This window comes from Haliotis asinina, chromosome 7 (genome assembly GCF_037392515.1).
Source record: "Haliotis asinina isolate JCU_RB_2024 chromosome 7, JCU_Hal_asi_v2, whole genome shotgun sequence".
Lineage (NCBI taxonomy): Eukaryota > Metazoa > Mollusca > Gastropoda > Lepetellida > Haliotidae > Haliotis > Haliotis asinina.
In genome coordinates, this window is record NC_090286.1 from 30,490,559 (window position 1) to 30,508,388 (window position 17,830).

At 37.8% G+C, this 17,830-nt stretch overlaps 1 long non-coding RNA gene across 1 annotated transcript in view; it reads left to right on the forward strand.

Moving 5' to 3' along the window:
- The first annotated feature begins 325 nt into the window (after positions 1-325).
- Positions 326-17,830, forward strand: part of LOC137291691 (uncharacterized) — a 132,096-nt gene continuing 114,591 nt past the window's right edge. Inside the window, exon 1 of the long non-coding RNA XR_010957275.1 lies at positions 326-414. This is a non-coding gene — a long non-coding RNA (uncharacterized lncRNA). The remainder of the gene's footprint in view (positions 415-17,830) is intronic.

The following is a 17,830-nucleotide window of genomic DNA, read 5'->3' on the forward strand; positions in this document are numbered from 1 at the left end:
CTGTCAGAGAGTGGACACATTTAGCTACATCGTATAGAAGGTGAAATATGTAGTTTACCTTTGTGTTATATAAGTTCTCTCCTCCATCATGAAACTGTCCACACTTGTTAAACATATATTGTAAAATATAAATATATATTGTAAAATAACACGTAATTTAAAAAAAGATGTATAGAAATACCTAGAAACATTAACATCTAGTCGTAAAAAAAGTTCACATATGACAAATGTACTACTGGTCTGTCGCGATGTGAAATTCATCAATTAGGAAAAACATCACTAGCGATTAGCCTGATGGTCAAGTAATTAGACTAACCTCCCTTTGTATTTACGGCGCTTGTCTGATGCCACCCGCACATATCATCATATGACTGCGATAGTGTGGAACTAACAAAAGCATAAACTGACCATCAGGTAATCGGACATTTACGTTCTGTTATAAGTATACCCTGCGTTTCGTCCTATAATCTATCATTTTCGGGAGAATGTGATCGCGCTCTCTTCTCTGAGTCAAGACCAACTAGGATCAAGTTATCAAGTTACTTGGCAATTAACGCCAGTTGATGTCAGTATGGTAACTGTTACTACCAGACATGCAACATGTATTCTCTCAAAGGTTTATTTTAGATTGTTTTACCTTCTATCACATTTTTGGTGTGTAGCGAAAACACCGAGTAGCCGCACAGAAAACGGTACAGGCCACAAGAACCCGATATCGCACTGTAGATGATAGACATACACTCACAGCATTTGTTTTGTATCTAGGGATGTCCTAAAAGTCGGGCCGGGCCGGGCCGGGCCACGGCGGGCCAAATATATATTGTTTTCAGTGATCGACAACGTTAGACTTCAAGTCGATATTTTCATTGCTGTATGTTGTCATTTATGGCACAATCGTTATGGATGGCACAAGCAGGAAAGTGCATAATGGCACAGGCACATGTGATGAATGTGAGCCAGATGTATGGTCAATAATGAACCCAAGTTCATTCGAGCCGTAGGTGATTGAACTTCAACAGCTGAGCTACTTATGACGTCACCTAACAATGGGCTTGGTAATGGCCTGTCGTCAAGCATTTTGCGGGCGTTATCAAGTTACAGTGGACCGCTCATTTCTGATAACGAGCGGTCGTCTTCATGATAATTCTATCCATTTTAGCTATAATATTGGATAATGAACCCATTAATGAGCACCATGCCTACAAATGATTAATGCAACATACATACTTGATAATAATAATGACTTTTAAGCCACAAACGCGTGCCATATACAGTTTACTACGAATAAATCGGCTCAAACTCATGAAGACAAGTTTCCTGCGAGCTGACTGACCGAGGTTACGTCTAAAAGTGGAATCGATAAACAAAACAAGATTTAAAATGCATAAATATTTGACTTCTTTCGGATACATGCTTCTATCGGCACGAAAACTTTCCTACGTCTACATCCAATTAATACCACCCCATAAATTCACTATTCATAGTATTTAAAGCATGCAAGATATGAACTCTTCCCCACACTCTAAACAATATCTCAACCACAATAGTTCGGCCCGGCTTGGCCCGAGCTCTCTAAACCAGCTTAAACCTAGAACATGCATCTTCAATTGTAATTAAATTCATAGACCGGCTACATATCCACCTAAATACTACTTCAAAATGTTATCAAGTGCAACATGTAAAGAAAACTGGCCCCTTAAAGTGAAGCCCTTTTCGCTCTCCATTCTCAACATAGCCTCAATCAAAAATGTTAAGTCTCTGTTCGGCCTGACTTGGCCTGACCTCTCAAACACAGCTTAAACCTAACACACGTGTACTGTTTTGTGTTTACAATTACAGATGTCTATTCTATCTACCTGAATGCCTCTTTGTTGAGTCTCAAAACGTAGTATTTGAAGCAAGCACGTTGCTTAAAGTCAACCCTATTTTCTAGACATTCTCAATAAAGACACAGTATCACAATATTTCGGACCGACTTGGCCTGAGCTCTCAAAAGCAACTTCAGCCTAACTAATGACAACGGATAGGAGTAACACAGCACTGTGAAATTTAGTATACAAAACATTATGTGCACCCATCGGATCTTTTCCCCACACGCTGAAATCTGAAATATCGAATTTATCTAAATAACTAATCTGTAGTCGGACAATGCCTTGGCCTTTAGACCTTACTTTGCAACCGCTTGTATAAGTAAATGTCAGATTAAACCGTTCTTATTCATAAAAACATAACAGGCATTCAAATGTCATGTATTAAATAGATGCATAAAACTAGATGAAATACCCTGGGTTCCGTTTCCTATGATGTCAACCAGTTCCGAAAAGTTGACCAAGACCTGTCCAGGCATCCAAGGTATGTACGCCAGGTCATTAATCCCTGCGTGGACGATGATGAACTGGAAACAATTTAGAATTAAAAATTACTTCAGAAATGAATCCATGTGGGCGATCAAAATATAATATGCGCTTTGTAGCTTGCAGTATCCAATGATATATTATGAAAACGCACGTGAAATAATCCTCATTCTGTGCAAAATCATACATACTTCAGCTGTTTCCAACCTTAAAGTTCTCAATGTCCCGCAAGAGATTGGGAATATCAGCCACCTTGGCTCCTGACAGAGACTTTGTCACGATCCCTTCTTTCTCCGTATAATGACCAACATACTTCAACAACGAGAAGAAGTAATGCAGACATTTTCAGATCATATGACTTGGAAATAGTTTTATAGTGATACATTTGGAGAAGGTTACGTGAGACACTGAGGGTTTATGAAAATATACTTCTCGCAAGTCCCTCTTTAATGCTTTTATTGTCTGTATGTGTGTTCAGGAAAGCAAATGTATCTGAAAGGCTGGATGTTTACAACATCCGGAAACAGATTCTCCGAGTAGTCCTTTGTGTTGCAAAGCTCATGCAGTGAAACCAAATTTCTATTGGTCCGGAGCTGGACAACCTAGAGATGTATTGGATGTGTTTTCATAGTTTCGTATGTTCAGATTATGTAACCATGATATGTCATACTCATATTCCGTAAGATGCCTCGTGTTACCTATCTTCTGATGGGTATTAAGTTTCTGATATGTTTAAATCATGCCATGAATAGCCTCACTTGTCTGTATGTATCTGTGATAGTATTCATTGATGTCTATGCTATAAAAATGTGCGGGAAAGTTCTATATTCTTAACCCCTGAAAAAAAACCCCAAGCCTTTCAAGCGTTTCATGTCATATAATTGGGTGTAATATCTTCTTGTACTATTTCTTTCAGTTTATTACATGTGTACATGTTCATAAATATATAATGAAACAAATGTCTCATTTTAGTATTTGTAATTTAGTCAGTTATTGTGAAAAATGTTATAAAGAAACGGAGTTACAGGAGTTACCCCAGACAGGTAATTAAGGGCAATGCGTGGGGTTTGAGCTGTTTTTGAGTGCTTGGGCCAAGTCGGGCCGAACAGAGACTTAACACTTTTGAATGAGGCTATGTTGAGAATGTAGAGCGAAAAGGGCTTCACTTTAAGGGACCGGTTATCTTTACATGTTGCATTTCATTGCGTCACAAATACATCTTTAGGTAGACATAATTCCAATCGATGGAATTCAAACATGTCTGGATACATGTGTCAGGTTTAAGCTGCTTTAGTGAGCTCGGGCCAAGCCGGACCGAAAGCTTGTGATACTGACTTTACGAGTCTATGTTGAGAATGGAGAGCGAAAAAGGCTTCACTTTAAGGGACCGGTTATCTTTACATGTTGCATTTAGGTACATGTAGATCTAATCTATGGATTGAATTACAATTCAAGTTATATGTGTCTGGTTTCAGCTGCTTTAGGGAGGTCGGGCCAAGCCGGACCGAAAGCTTGTGATACTGTGTCTTTATTGAGAATGCATAGAAAATAGGATTCACTTTGAGCAACGTGTTTGTTTCAAATACAACGCTTTGAAACTCTGTAAAGCCATACTTCGGTAGATATGATACAAAACTATGGATTTAAATAGAACTTAAGATACATCTGTGAGGCGTAAGGTGCTTTTGAGAGGTCGGGCCAAGTCGGACCGAACAGAGACTTAACACTTTTGGTCGAGGCTATGTTGAGAATGGAGAGCGAAAAGGGCTTCACTTTAAGGAACGGTTATCTTTACATGTTGCATTTTGTAACATGAAAAGGTGATATTTAGGTACATGTAGATCTAATCTATGGATTGAATTACAATTCAAGATACATGGGTTACGTTTAAGCTGCTTTTGAGAGGTCGGGCCAAGTCGGAGCGAAAGCTTGTGATACTGTGTCTTTATTGAGAATGCATAGAAAATAGGGTTGACTTTAACCAACGTGTTTGTTTCAAATACAACGCTTTGAAACTCTGTAAAACCGTATTTCGGTAGATATGATACTAAACTATTGATTTGAATAGAATTTAAGATGCATCTGTGAGGCGTAAGGTGTTTTTGAGAGGTCGGGCCAAGTCGGACCGAACAGAGACTTAACACTTTTGGTCGAGGCTCTGTTTAGAACGGAGAGCGAAAAGGACTTCACTTTAAGGGGCCAGTTTTCTTTACATGTTGTACTTGATAACATTACAAAGTAGTATTTAGGTAGATATGCTACCACTCTAAGGATTTAAATACATTTCTACATACATGAGTTATGAGTCTCAAGGTGCTTTCGAGAGGTCGGGCCAAGTCGGGCCGAACAGAGACTTAGCACTTTTGGTCGAGGCTATGTTTGAAAGACAGGTAATTCACTTTAAGGGACCGGTTATCTTTACATTTTGCATTTCGTAACACTACAATGTGATGTTTAGGTAGATATGATACCAATCTATGGATTTAAATACACTTCAAGGTCCATTTGAGAGATGAAAAATGCTTCTGACAGAACTTGCATGCAAAACCGGACCGCACGCTTATGATAGTGTGTATGTTGAGACTATATAGAAAAAGAGTCCTTTGAGGAAACGTGTTTGCACATGCTCTGCTTAGTGTTATTTAGGTAGATATTATTACATTTTGTCTATCATGTGTACATGTAAATTTAAATCTTTTAACACATATTTATATTCATGTCACATTTGCCCACTGGCTCTGGCCAATGCCTGCTCCCCTTTAACATAAACATCCTCTGCTGATTCAGCATGAGACAATAAAGGTTAATTAGGAAACCCCAAATGTTTAAATTAAGAAAAGAAAAGCTGTAAAAACACTGTCACTTCTTGCTCAGAACCCCAGGATGTCACTCCTGACGCGCCAAGTAAGTAACCTTCTCACACAGACATATCAAGGAGAACACATAACAACAAGACAATGTCTTTTCTCTGGGACTCTCGGTATGTTATCAATTTTGGTTTTTCATCATTAACTATACATTTTCAACCAAATTAAACCATACTTGGAATTCTAGCTACCCAAATGCGCAGATTTCGTTTTAATATTCTGCAATCCATTTTTAGTTGTACCCGGTGGCCCGACTTTTAGGCCACCCCATATATCTATTAATATATATGGTGTGAGTGTATATCTATGGTCTATGTTTAACCTATAGTGCAATATCGGGTTCCTGTGGTACAGACGCACATGTTCTTCCAAATTACTTCGCTCACTTGATCGTTACGTGTAGTACTATAATACCTCATATTTTATTCTTATCTATGAGAATTGATTTACATTATAACTTAGATTATTATGGCTGAAACGTTAAAAGTAATAACTGCAAATTGTAGAGGCCTCAATGACTCATTTGAGAGAAGACAAATTTTCAGACATCTTAGGAACAGAAACCCATCAATATATTGTTTACAGGATACGCACTTTACTAAAGGTATTGAACAGTAAAAACTTCAAGAATGGGGCTCCAACAAATGTTATTTTAGCTCTTTTAGAAGTAATGCTTGGGGTGTTGCTATCCTGTTTTCAGACAGACAGTTTATTTGTGTATGTGGCCCTAAGGCCAATAGTACATCTGAGAGAAATCTTTACAATGCATATATGCGCTACCTGTAATTTCGTATGTTGCTATTAAGCGAAAAAATCTGAAGACACTCATTTTTAATTTAAATTACTTTCTCTGAATCTAAGTTTGTGGTACAACAAAAGAACTAGCTTAAACAATAGGTCTGTATCTTCTCTGCGGAGCAGCATACAGAATTTTTGTCTCGAGGGTTGGTTATGAAAGAAATTAGGCAGATATTTTTTTTCTAAATTTTGAGTATTGCGGGCATGTACATGTAAGTAGTACATGGTATTAATCCTCTTGCGATAGATTACAGAATGGACACTGGGTATCCATTGTATTTACAGTTTTGGCAAATCGTACGGCTAGGACATTAACATTGTGGGCATTACATCTAAATTTACTGAGCGCACGCTTAAGTTGTGGGGCACCCGTGGCGAGCCACCTCCTCCTGGTGGGTGCTGGGTAATGCTAAGAGCTCGCCGACACCCCCGTAGTGGACCCGGGGGGGGGATATTTGGTCCACCAACCCGTTTGCCGTGGGTTGCGACCCTGTGTCGGAAGGGATCCTGGTGGTTGAGGGCAATAGCAGCTTGCAACCGTGTTCCTGTTGCTCAATACACCCTGACTTCGTCTAGACAGGTGGTCGAATGGGCCCGGTTCGACCAGTCGGCTGGTCATGCCATGCCCTGTGCATGGGGTATTATTATATTTATCAATGCACTCATATCATTTGGAATTGTAAATTTGGACTTGGCTTTATAATCTAAAACATTTTTGATTTTGAAATATGTTGTTCTGAAATTTGCCTAGAGTCCTATGTCAAAAGGCAGTGGCTCATAGGCCAATCTGGTAGAATTATTAATCTTTCAATTCTTCTGCTGGAGTATATCATCCGGGTATCCTTGGTGCTGCAAGCTGGAGGCCCGCTTGCTTTAGCATTGTCCTTGTGATACTCTGTGGTGGGTGGGGAGCTCGAATGATGAACCATATTACCTTAACCATGGCTTACGAAATACCTCTTAACTCATTAAGCCCTGGAGCCGCTCCACTGCCCAACACCTGGGACCCCTCGCTGACTGCCTGATTGCTGCGACGAGGCTAATTAGTGCTAATCATGCCTGATTTCCCTGGCAGGTCTCGGATATGACAGGAAACTGTCTAGTCTCACAAACAAGTACTGATTATTTAATTGTGTCATAAAGATGTAAATGGAAAAGAGGCCGATGTGAATACATATATTACAGCATTTCATGTAATTTATTACATGTGTCACTTATACCCCTTTGCCAGTGTGTGCTGTATTTTTATCAACACCTACGCGGTCTTTGTACGTATGAGATGAACAAATATACAAATTCCTCCTGTCTCTCTCATCGTATTGACTGAATTATAATATATTATTTACAATAGAGTTTAAAAAGAGAGAGAGGGGTGGGTGGGGTGTGTTACGTCTACATTTTTTGCCAATACATTGCTTGTGCTTACTGACTATTTCAAGGAAAGTATCAATAGGTGTGTAAGTAACATGGAGCATATAGAGATTTATAGTTTGTCACTTTGTTCATCTTAACTTAATGCTGCAAACATACATCACCATTCATACACATACATACTGCATGATACATTTATCATTACTCGATGCTAAACAAAGCTTCCCGTCATGTGATGGGATAAAATATCCTGAATGTAACGCATTATATCTCAGTTACTCATTATATTGGCTGATACTTTGACCAATTGTATCGTGAGAACCTGTCAAAAAGGAAGGGCAAGGTGACGGGGCGTGGCCTAAATTTCTGAAGGGCACGTTTGGTCACCCAGATTGGATACGTTGATTTTTTTATTGTATTGTTGACCAGTGGATATGTTGTGTTTTGGTTGTATATTCTAACTATCATGTAACAATTTGTGTATTGTCTGATATCGTATCGCTATCAAGGTTCACCAGATTGCACCCATTTGTGCATATAAAGTACAGAGAATGACGCGTACGTAGCACCATCAAATGGGTTGTCTGACAAAATAACAACACATGTTTATTTTACGCTTGTCCCGGGACAGTCCGTTCAATAAGGGAGTAGGGGCGTGGCTACGTCTTCTACCGGACACTGTTGTTTCAAGACCAAAAGTAGCTCTAAATAATCTTATTACTCTAGTCTGAATGATGATACGCAAGGGTATCAATACCATGACTAATATGCTATCCTGCTTTTACTGATGATGGATCAACGGAATTAGTTGCTACACGTGATAATTACAGAGAGGTGTCAAGAAACATCCAATAGCACATAAAGTAAGGGATTATGTAAGTGTGTCTTTCTTCACACATATGCATGTTTGGATTCTTTGTATGTAAGACATACTTAAACCAAATGATGTCCCTCTCATATCATTGTGTGAGATTAAATTGTTCAAAACATCTATGTCAATGGCAGTAAAGACGAATTTACGCACATGCCTAATAATCTATGAAAGAAGTGTTTTCGCTGATACATTGCTAGTGTATACTGAATATTTTAAGGAAAGTATTAATAAGCTAGTCTTACATATAACAGATTTGTCGCTTTGGTTAATCTAGATTTAACGCAGAAAATATACGTTATCGCACGAACATACATGCATACATATTGTATACTGCTATTCCTTGCACATACATAAGACAAAGGGTCATGGGATGGGCGTCATCAAAGTTCCCGAATAGGTCGTTTTGTATCTTAACTGTTCAATATACTTCCTGATTTGTTATCTATGACCAATCGTATCATGAGATACCTGTCACATTGGAAATGACAGGTGATTGGGCGTGGGCTAAATTTCTGAAGAGTACGTTCGGTCACAAGACAGCTTGGTTTCAGACTGACTATTGGTTAGATCATTGACCGATCAATATGCTAGATTTCGGTTTTATCAACTCTAGCTATCATGAAAAGTTTGTGTATCGTGAACATACATAATCGTAAGGATGCCTGAAATGTACATGTAGGACTAACAAGCAATGTGACGAGTTTATTTTTCTTTGAAGCGCTCAAAGCGCTACAATCCGATTATTTTTACCCCGGATAACCCAGTCCAACCATTGAGTAGAGATAGTATTTATTTGCATATAGTTTTTGCGCACACTACTTGTACATCAAACATAATGGCTTGCTGAACATTTCAATATAATCGGCACATTGTTACGAATAAATATCATAATTCAATTACATGTGTTATAGAATTACAAAAAGTAACACGATACTGATTTATTGTGATGTATACACTTGTAGTTGAATCTCCCCAAATATTTATGAAGATGGCATACTTATATTTGTTTTGAAAGCAAACGAGGTTCAGAGGATTGACAATGGGCGTGACTCCACAAAACAGGTTGTCCAATGATGTAACAGCGCATTAGTTTGTTTTACACTTGTCACGGGACAAAAGTTTACCTGGACATGCATTTGGCCAGAGGCTGTTATTTTGAGGTTGAAAGAGGTGTTCACATATCTCATTTAGTGTTGTCTGATTGAATGATTATACGCATCAATTCCGTAACTGATATATTATCCTCCTTTTATTGACGATGGATTTGATACACGTGATCATTACACTGGATAAGATAATTACAGAGATCAAATACAAACGTTTCTTACACAATGTTTATGTAAATTGCATTGAAAAATCACGTTTCAAATAAGCATGAAACATCTTGAACAAAATACCCCAGTTACTTCTGTATGGTTTATGTGTACTATATATGTATATTATGAGTAGATGCAAGAGTTATCATTTCATATTCGATTATTGTATTATTGTCAACTTTAAAAATCAATAGTTGCAAATGAATTAGGTCTAAATTAGTAACTTGGTTTGTTTCAAACCTACCCGAACATGAGTGTAATACAGTATTGCTATTTATGTCTACGATTCATTATATGAACTATTACAACGAATGAATGAATGATTTAATTTAGAAGAAGATTTTGTAACCTTGTCACCGTTAATTCAATCAATGTGCAAACATGGTATCTTAGTATTCACTCCCAATGACGAGTAACAAACACGTACCTCCTGTAACAACATCTCATAATCCCTTTTCTCACAGACGTGTTCATTTGCCTGTATAAGCCCCCGACATTGCAAGCAATTGTTATAAAAGCACATTAATAGTTCTTCTGATTAACACAGAAAGTAACCTCTCTCGTAAGAAAGGCTAATCTTTGATCATTACTGCTAAATTGATTGAAATTATAGGTACAGTACGAATTTAAAATGTAAAACCTGACAAGACACTGTTAAAACTGAACCCCTTTGCTGTGTCCAAGGGTATTCAAGGTATTGCTGGGGAGGGGAAAAACATTAGATGCTTGCGTTCGGGTGCCCTGCTAGTTGAATGTGGGAAAAAGCAACAAGCAACGAACCTGATGAACATGAAATCTTTTGTGGGCATTCCAGTCAAGGTCTCTGCTCACAAGACCTTGAATACAAGTAAAGGTATTGTGAGAGATATTGATCGATTGTTGGATGATATGTCGGAACTTGATATAGGATCTGAAATGAAGGATCAAGGTGTGCTCTATGTCAAGCGCTTTTCAACGCGGAGAAACAACGAAACCATCAAAATGAATACATACCTGTTTACTTTTTCATCTCCAAATGCACCCAAATTAGTGAAGCAGGCTGCTGTAACATTCCAGTTGATACGTACATCCCCAACTCGCTCAGGTGTTTTAAATGCCAGAAATATGGACACAGTGTAAATACTTGCACATTGTCTGTTGTGCGTGCTCACTGTGGTGAGAAGAAACACACAACAGAAGATTGTGACAGTGATTATAAAAAATGCACCAATTGCTCAGGCAACCATTCTTCATTTTCTAAACAGTGTCTTATTTGGAAAGAGCAAATGGAGATCAATAAAATAAAATTTACACAAAATATCTCTTTTTCGGAGGCCAAAAAATTGGTAAAGAGATCTGAACTTTCAGAAAGTTATGCTACAGTAGCAAAAACATCATCGGATCATCTAGCTCTAAAACAACATCAACCACAAGCTGCCAAACTACCTAACATGGGTAAATTGCGATTCTCCACAGCTTTTGTACCCTCCTATATCATCACAGACTGAAGAATCACTTCCTAGTTCCTCAAAGTCTTCTTTTGATAACAAATCATCATCTCAGTCACACTCAAAGTCTCAGTTGACAGCTGATAGTCAGCAAACTGGAAAAAGTAAACCGAAGCCAAAGCCCGATGCTTCAAAACAACAAAGTGGCAAAGCTCCTAAAGGGTCACAGAACAAAATTCATTTCGTCAATAAATACGGGTCTCTTGAAGACATGGACGTTTCTGAAAACGTCCATTCTAGGGCACATAGCTTGTCGCCCTCCAAAAGAGTGCGGGGTAGATCTCCAATAAATCCCCCCAAAAGATAGTTTATTCCAATAATATTGTACAGTGGAACTGCAGAGGATTAAGGACTAATTTACATGAATTACAGCTATTAGTCCAAGATTTTACAACTTCAGCGTTATGTCTCCAAGAGACTTATATAAAACAAACAGATACATTTGACCTTCGTCATTTTAATGCATATTATTGTTTTTCCCCTCCGGGTGATAGGGCCACTGGAGGATCATCCATTCTAGTCAGACAAAACGTTATTCAAAGCCCTGTTTCACTTATTACTGATATGCATGCTGTTGCAGTGAAAATTACTTTACATGTAGCGTTTACACTATGTTCTCTTTATATTTCGCCGTCTTCGACGTTTGCTAGAACTGATCTTCAAGCTCTATATGATCAGCTCCCGAAGCCCTAGGCCTGTATTATAATGGGAGATTTAAATGGACACAACCCACTCTGGGGTAGTGTAACTACAAACGCTAAAGGTAAGTTGTTGGAGGACTTTTGTTCTCACAATGATTTATGTATTTAGAATGATGGTTCCAACACATATTTACACCCTGGGACAGGGACCTATTCTGCTCTTGACTTGTCATTGACAAATTCAGAACTACTAAATGAATTGGAATGGTCAGTCCACGATGACCTCTGTGGAAGTGACCATTTTCCTACTGTATTAAAAGCTGTAACTCCATCCGATCTTCGTCCATCATCAAGACGAAATTTTAAAAAGGCTAACTGGGCTTTATATGAAACACTGTGTGCAGAGAAACTTAAACCTGAACGTTTTATTGATGTTCCCGATGCTATTAAATGCTTTTCTGATGAACTGAATTCCATAGCTGATGAGTGTATACCAAAGTCCTCTGCAGTTCCACATATTCGAAAACCATGGTTCAGAGATGAATGCAAACAAGCTAGGAAGGCAAGGAAAAAAAAGCAGAACATTATCTCTGTCGCCATCCTATGGTGCATAATTTAAATAAATTTAAAATTTTAAATGCTAATCATGGGGTACTTTTAAACAGAACAAACGCCAATCTTGGCAAAATTAGGTATCCAAAATAAATTCTTGGACACCGATGTCCAAGGTATGGACCATGGTCCAGAAAATCAAAGGTAAAGGTACTAATTCTACTGTCCATCATCTTAAACATGGAGATCGATTGTTTACTGATAAATCAGATGTTGCTAGTAAACTGGGTGAAACCCTTGCTAAACACTCTTCCTCTTCAAATTCTGTACCAAAATTCCAGCAATATCAAAAACAAGAAGAAAAGAAAACTATCAATTTCAATTCTGATAATGGGGAAGATTATAATGAAACGTTTTCTATTCATGAACTCCATACTGCACTTGACCAAGCTCGTGATACTGCTACAGGAGCTGATAACATACATTATCAACTCTTGAAACATTTACCAGAATCCTTTCTGGAAACTCTCCTAAATATTTTTGATGATATTTGGACATCGGGTAACTTTCCTCCTTCATGGCGTTATGCCATAGTAGTACCAATACCTAAACCTGGATCATACGGATCCATCCAATTATCGTCGTTTTCATTAACTAGCTGTGTTTGCAAGACCATGGGACGCATGATAAATAATCAACTTGTTTGGTACTTGGAAACAAATAATCTTATCACAGATATACAATGTGGTATCCTTAAAAGCAGAAGTACTGTCGATCACTTAGTGCGACTGGAATCATTTGTTAAAAACGCATTAATTAATAAACAACATGCTGTGTCTATCTTTTTTGATCTTGAAAAGCATATGACACAACTTGGAAATATGGCATTTTGAGAGATTTACATGACTTTGGCTTGACAATGACAGACAATTACAGGTCCGTGTGGGTTTTACCCTGTCTGATCAGGGTGTTCCACAAGGCAGAATTTTATCTGTCACTCTTTTTAGCATCAAGATCAACTGTTTATCAAAAGTTTTAAACGATTCAGTTGATGGATCGTTATTTGTGGATGATTTTAATGTTTCTTGTTGTGGTAAAAATATGCATACCACTGAACGGCAATTGCAGTTGTGTTTAAACAAAATAGATAAATGGTGTCTTGAAAACGGCTTTCAATTTTCCAAATCGAAAACTAACTGCATACATTTTTGTTGTAAATACAAACCCCATAAAGACCCTGGACTGTTTCTAGATGGGACGCCCATTAAAGTTGTGAAGGAAGCCAAGTTCTTGCGTCTAATCCTTGATTCACATTTAACGTTTTTAGTGCATATTAAATCACTTAAAACTAAATGCCTGAAAGCACTTGACTTGTTGAAAGTGGTGTCAAATTCAAAATGGGGAGGGGATCAAGCTACCCTTCTCCATCTATATCGATCACTCGTTCATTCTAAACTTGATTATGGCTCCATCGTCTATGGTGGAGCCTGCAAAAGCAATCTTAAACTTCTTCATCCTGTCCATCACCAAGGTCTTGGGTCCTTCAGAACTTCACCTATTGACAGTCTTTACATTGAAGCCGATGAACCATCTCTTGTACAATGCCGTATCAAATTATCTTTACAATATATCACAAAACTATACTCTAACGAATCTAACCCTGCATATAACTGTGTCATCAATCCTCTTTATGAGGATTTGTATAGCAAACAGTCTTCTCTTGTTCCACCTCTTGGGCTCAGAATAAAGCCGTTTATTGCTGCTGCTGGTATTGAGCTGGACAATATAGCTGCTTTCCATCTTCTTTCCTCTACCCCTTGGCAAGCTGGTTAGGCCACAGGTTGACCTAACATTAACTACATTTAAAAAATCAGATACGAATGAATTACAGTATAAACAGGACTATAATCAATTGAAACATACATATAACAATTACAAATCCTTATTTACAGATGGGTCCAAGGACTGTGGACTGTGGACTGTGGACTGTGCTTGTGCTACTGTCATTGGATCCAGAACAATATCTTCTAGATTACCAGACAGTAGTTCTATTTTTACAGCAGAAGCTAACACCATATTAACAGCTCTTAAATATATTCAAAGACACCCAAAACATAAACAGTATATAATATATTTAGACTCTCTTTCTTGCCTTCAGGCTATTAAAAATATTTGTTGTAAACATCCACTTTTAATTGAAATTATTGAACTGTATAATACTCTTGCTACTGGCCAATACGACATTGTCTTTTGTTGGTTACCCAGTCACGTAGGTATTTCTGGGAATGTGATGGCCGATCTTGCTGGAAAAGCAGCACTCAACAAATCTGTGACACCACATCTTCTTCCATACTCTGATTATAAAGCTAGCATTAGAACGTATATCTGTGATCTGATGCAGAAGAAGTGGGACACCCAAGTAGGTATAAATAAATTACATGAAATAAAACCGTATATTGGTTACACCTACTTGTACTGTCAGTCCAGATTTGAAGAGGTTATTTTAAGACGATGTCGTTTTGGCCATACTAGATATACTGGTGCATACCTATTGAAAGGTGAGGATCCTCCGTTTTGTATCCCTTGTGACGAGAGTGTCACGGTCAAGCATATCCTGCTTGACTGTGTTGAATTCTCCATCACAAGGGATAAATATTTCAGTGTCAAAACTGTCAAGGATCTTTTTAACACTGTTAATTCTCATTGTTTTTTTAAAGGAAATTGATTTCTTGATTGAATTATGAATAGTATGTGCTGCAAATAGACGTATCGTAATTATTGGTAGTTTAGATTTGTAACTAGAATTGTTGGCGGCTGTACTCTCAAAGGGGGTTGAAGTATTGTAAAAGTATTGTCCTCCTGAGAGGATACGTAAGTCCCAAAACATTCGATGTAAATTTAAATATACCAGGTTTTTAATCGTAGTATTCTTGTTATTTTAAATTTGGCTAGAATTTCATACACTCGCCAGCAGCTGAAGGGATGGTGTAAATCCAGCTTGGGTCCATACAGGTAGCAAAGGTACTGTAAGTCCCCATGGTCCCTAGTATGGTGACCTACCTTCTGTTGTTGGCGATCTATAGCCCATGTTTTATAATGTATAGTCTTCTTTAATTACAATGTTTTAGTTTTTCATGCTGGTTTTATATTCATGTCTGTGATATTCTAGTGTTTTTACTGTCCTTTGTCGACAGGTTTTTATATTACACATATATTCCATTTAAGTGTTATGTTCCCGTCATGATATGGCTGAAATATTGCCGATGTGACGTTAAATATTAACTCACTCACTCACTTAAGTTCTGGTGATTTAATCTTTGAAAAGTAAATTTCTGTTTTAATACAGTATTTTTATTCTGTATAAAAGTTGACAGACGTAGATGAGGTTATTTCATTGTACCAGTCTTGTTGATAAATATCTTGGCATCTCTGCCTGAATACTTCGATGAAATATTCTGCATTGCTTACATTTTGAGCGAATAGTTCTGACAAAGGAAACCCAATTAGTATCTCCTGTATCAACTAATGTTTTAAGCATTTCATAACTACATCGTGAATAGCGTGAAATTGGTTGTCTCATCAATCTTAGCCAATATGATATAACCCAACAGCGGGCGTTAATAAATAATGGAAAACATCCACATTCTGCTAAAATAACCTTGTTCATGGTTCTGTAACCAACACATAACAAGTACTTACAGAACTTTGAATGTACCTTTTCAATATTCTTATTTATCCGAGTGCCCCATATTTCAGAACCATACAGCAAAATTGGTTGAATTTTCCCATCAAACAGTTTAAAACTTGCGTGGATCGGTAGTTCTTCGTATTTACATATGAATTTCTTTATGACGTGAAGGGCTTGTTCGGCTTGCATAGATAATATTTCGCAGTCTCTGGAAAATATATTTATAAAGGAAAATATGATACCTATATATTTATAATATGATACCACCTCCAATGTTTGGCCGTTGAGAAACCATTTTTCACTATTGGAAATTTTACCTCCATTTTGAAAACCATTACTTTAGTTTTACTCATATTTACCTCAAGGCCCCATTTCAGACAATATATTCGGGCGGTGGGGTAGCCTAGTGGTTAAAGCGTTCGCTCGTCACGCTGAAGACCCGGGTTTGATTCCCCACATGGGTACAATGTGTGAAGACCATTTTCTGGTGTCCTCCACCGTGATATTGACGGAATATTGCTAAAATCGACGTAAAACTTAACTCACTCACTCAGACAATATTCACAACAGAATCAGCAGCAGACAAGGATCACAAATAGCCGCACTACAAGATCTCTGATATGTTTGTTAAAGGTCACATGCAACGTAAAACACAACTTTGCAGATTCTGGTACCTTTCGGTATGCACTTAATGAAACAAATCGTAAAAAATGTCAATTCAACCTTTAAAGTTGAAAAAAAAACGTGATGAAAAAAAAGCCCGCGAAATCGGAGTTCAAATGTTTCACTACTGGTTTCAACAGCTGTGCTGCACTGCGCTGCGTGTATAACGCATGCACAGTGAATAGGTTCGCAGAGATTGAAACAGTATTCATGCCCAGAGGTTGTGAGCAGTAGTCTAGTTTCGGTTGTGTACACAAACAAGTAAATAATCTACTCGTCACGTAAGAAAACTTGTTGATTGTGGTAAGCAGTCTCTGTCTCAGAGAAAGCTCAGTGTCTGGTTTATGGACACCTTTATGTCTGCCTGCTTGTCTGCTAAAGACAACATGCAGTACACAGCTTCAATCATTGACCACGTGCAATTTGAACTTAACACCTATCAGACTATCCCACATAAAGAAAATAAATTGATTTATGACTTGTGCACCCGAGTCTCGTCTCTTCCACATTATGTAATTAGGCAGGGATGATACTGATACACATGTTTTTATGTCTGTGGGTTGCAAAGTACATTCATTTTTTTTCGGATGAGTGGATCTGAAGGAAACTGGTGCAAACTCTTGTCACTTTCAAGTCCTGCTTTGTACTTGGACGAATGACAGATTCCAGCCACGCAGTAGTTTACCATCTCTACTGACATGATTTTTGATTGGATTGAGCACAAATTCAGAGAACATGTATTTTCAAAACCTAACGTCTCTATATACATTCTTCATGGACAACAACTTCTTTTAATGTATTTGATTTTCTGTTTGACAACAGTATTTGAATCCATACTGAAACGACGCATCAAGTACACAAAAAGAAGTTGTTATCCACGAAGAATCTTACTTTCTTGTGACTAGTGCTAGCGATACTTCTAAAATGCCCATCAGACAAATCATCTTTCTGTACACACAATGAACCCTCAGCATATCAGCAAATGAAACAGCCAATCGGAAGCCGTCGTTACACTTGAGTGCACGTCCACCCACTACGACTGGATTCGGTCTCCCGAGGGCTTTGTTTCGGGGGAAGTAAGCCCAAGTACAAAATATTGCACTTTTGAATCACGATTGTACGCTTATAATTTTGTTTATTTGTTTTTTTAAAAGCAGCAATGTATATGATATGTCATGAATAAGTGATAAATGTGTTTTAATTATGTTTGATTTTTTGG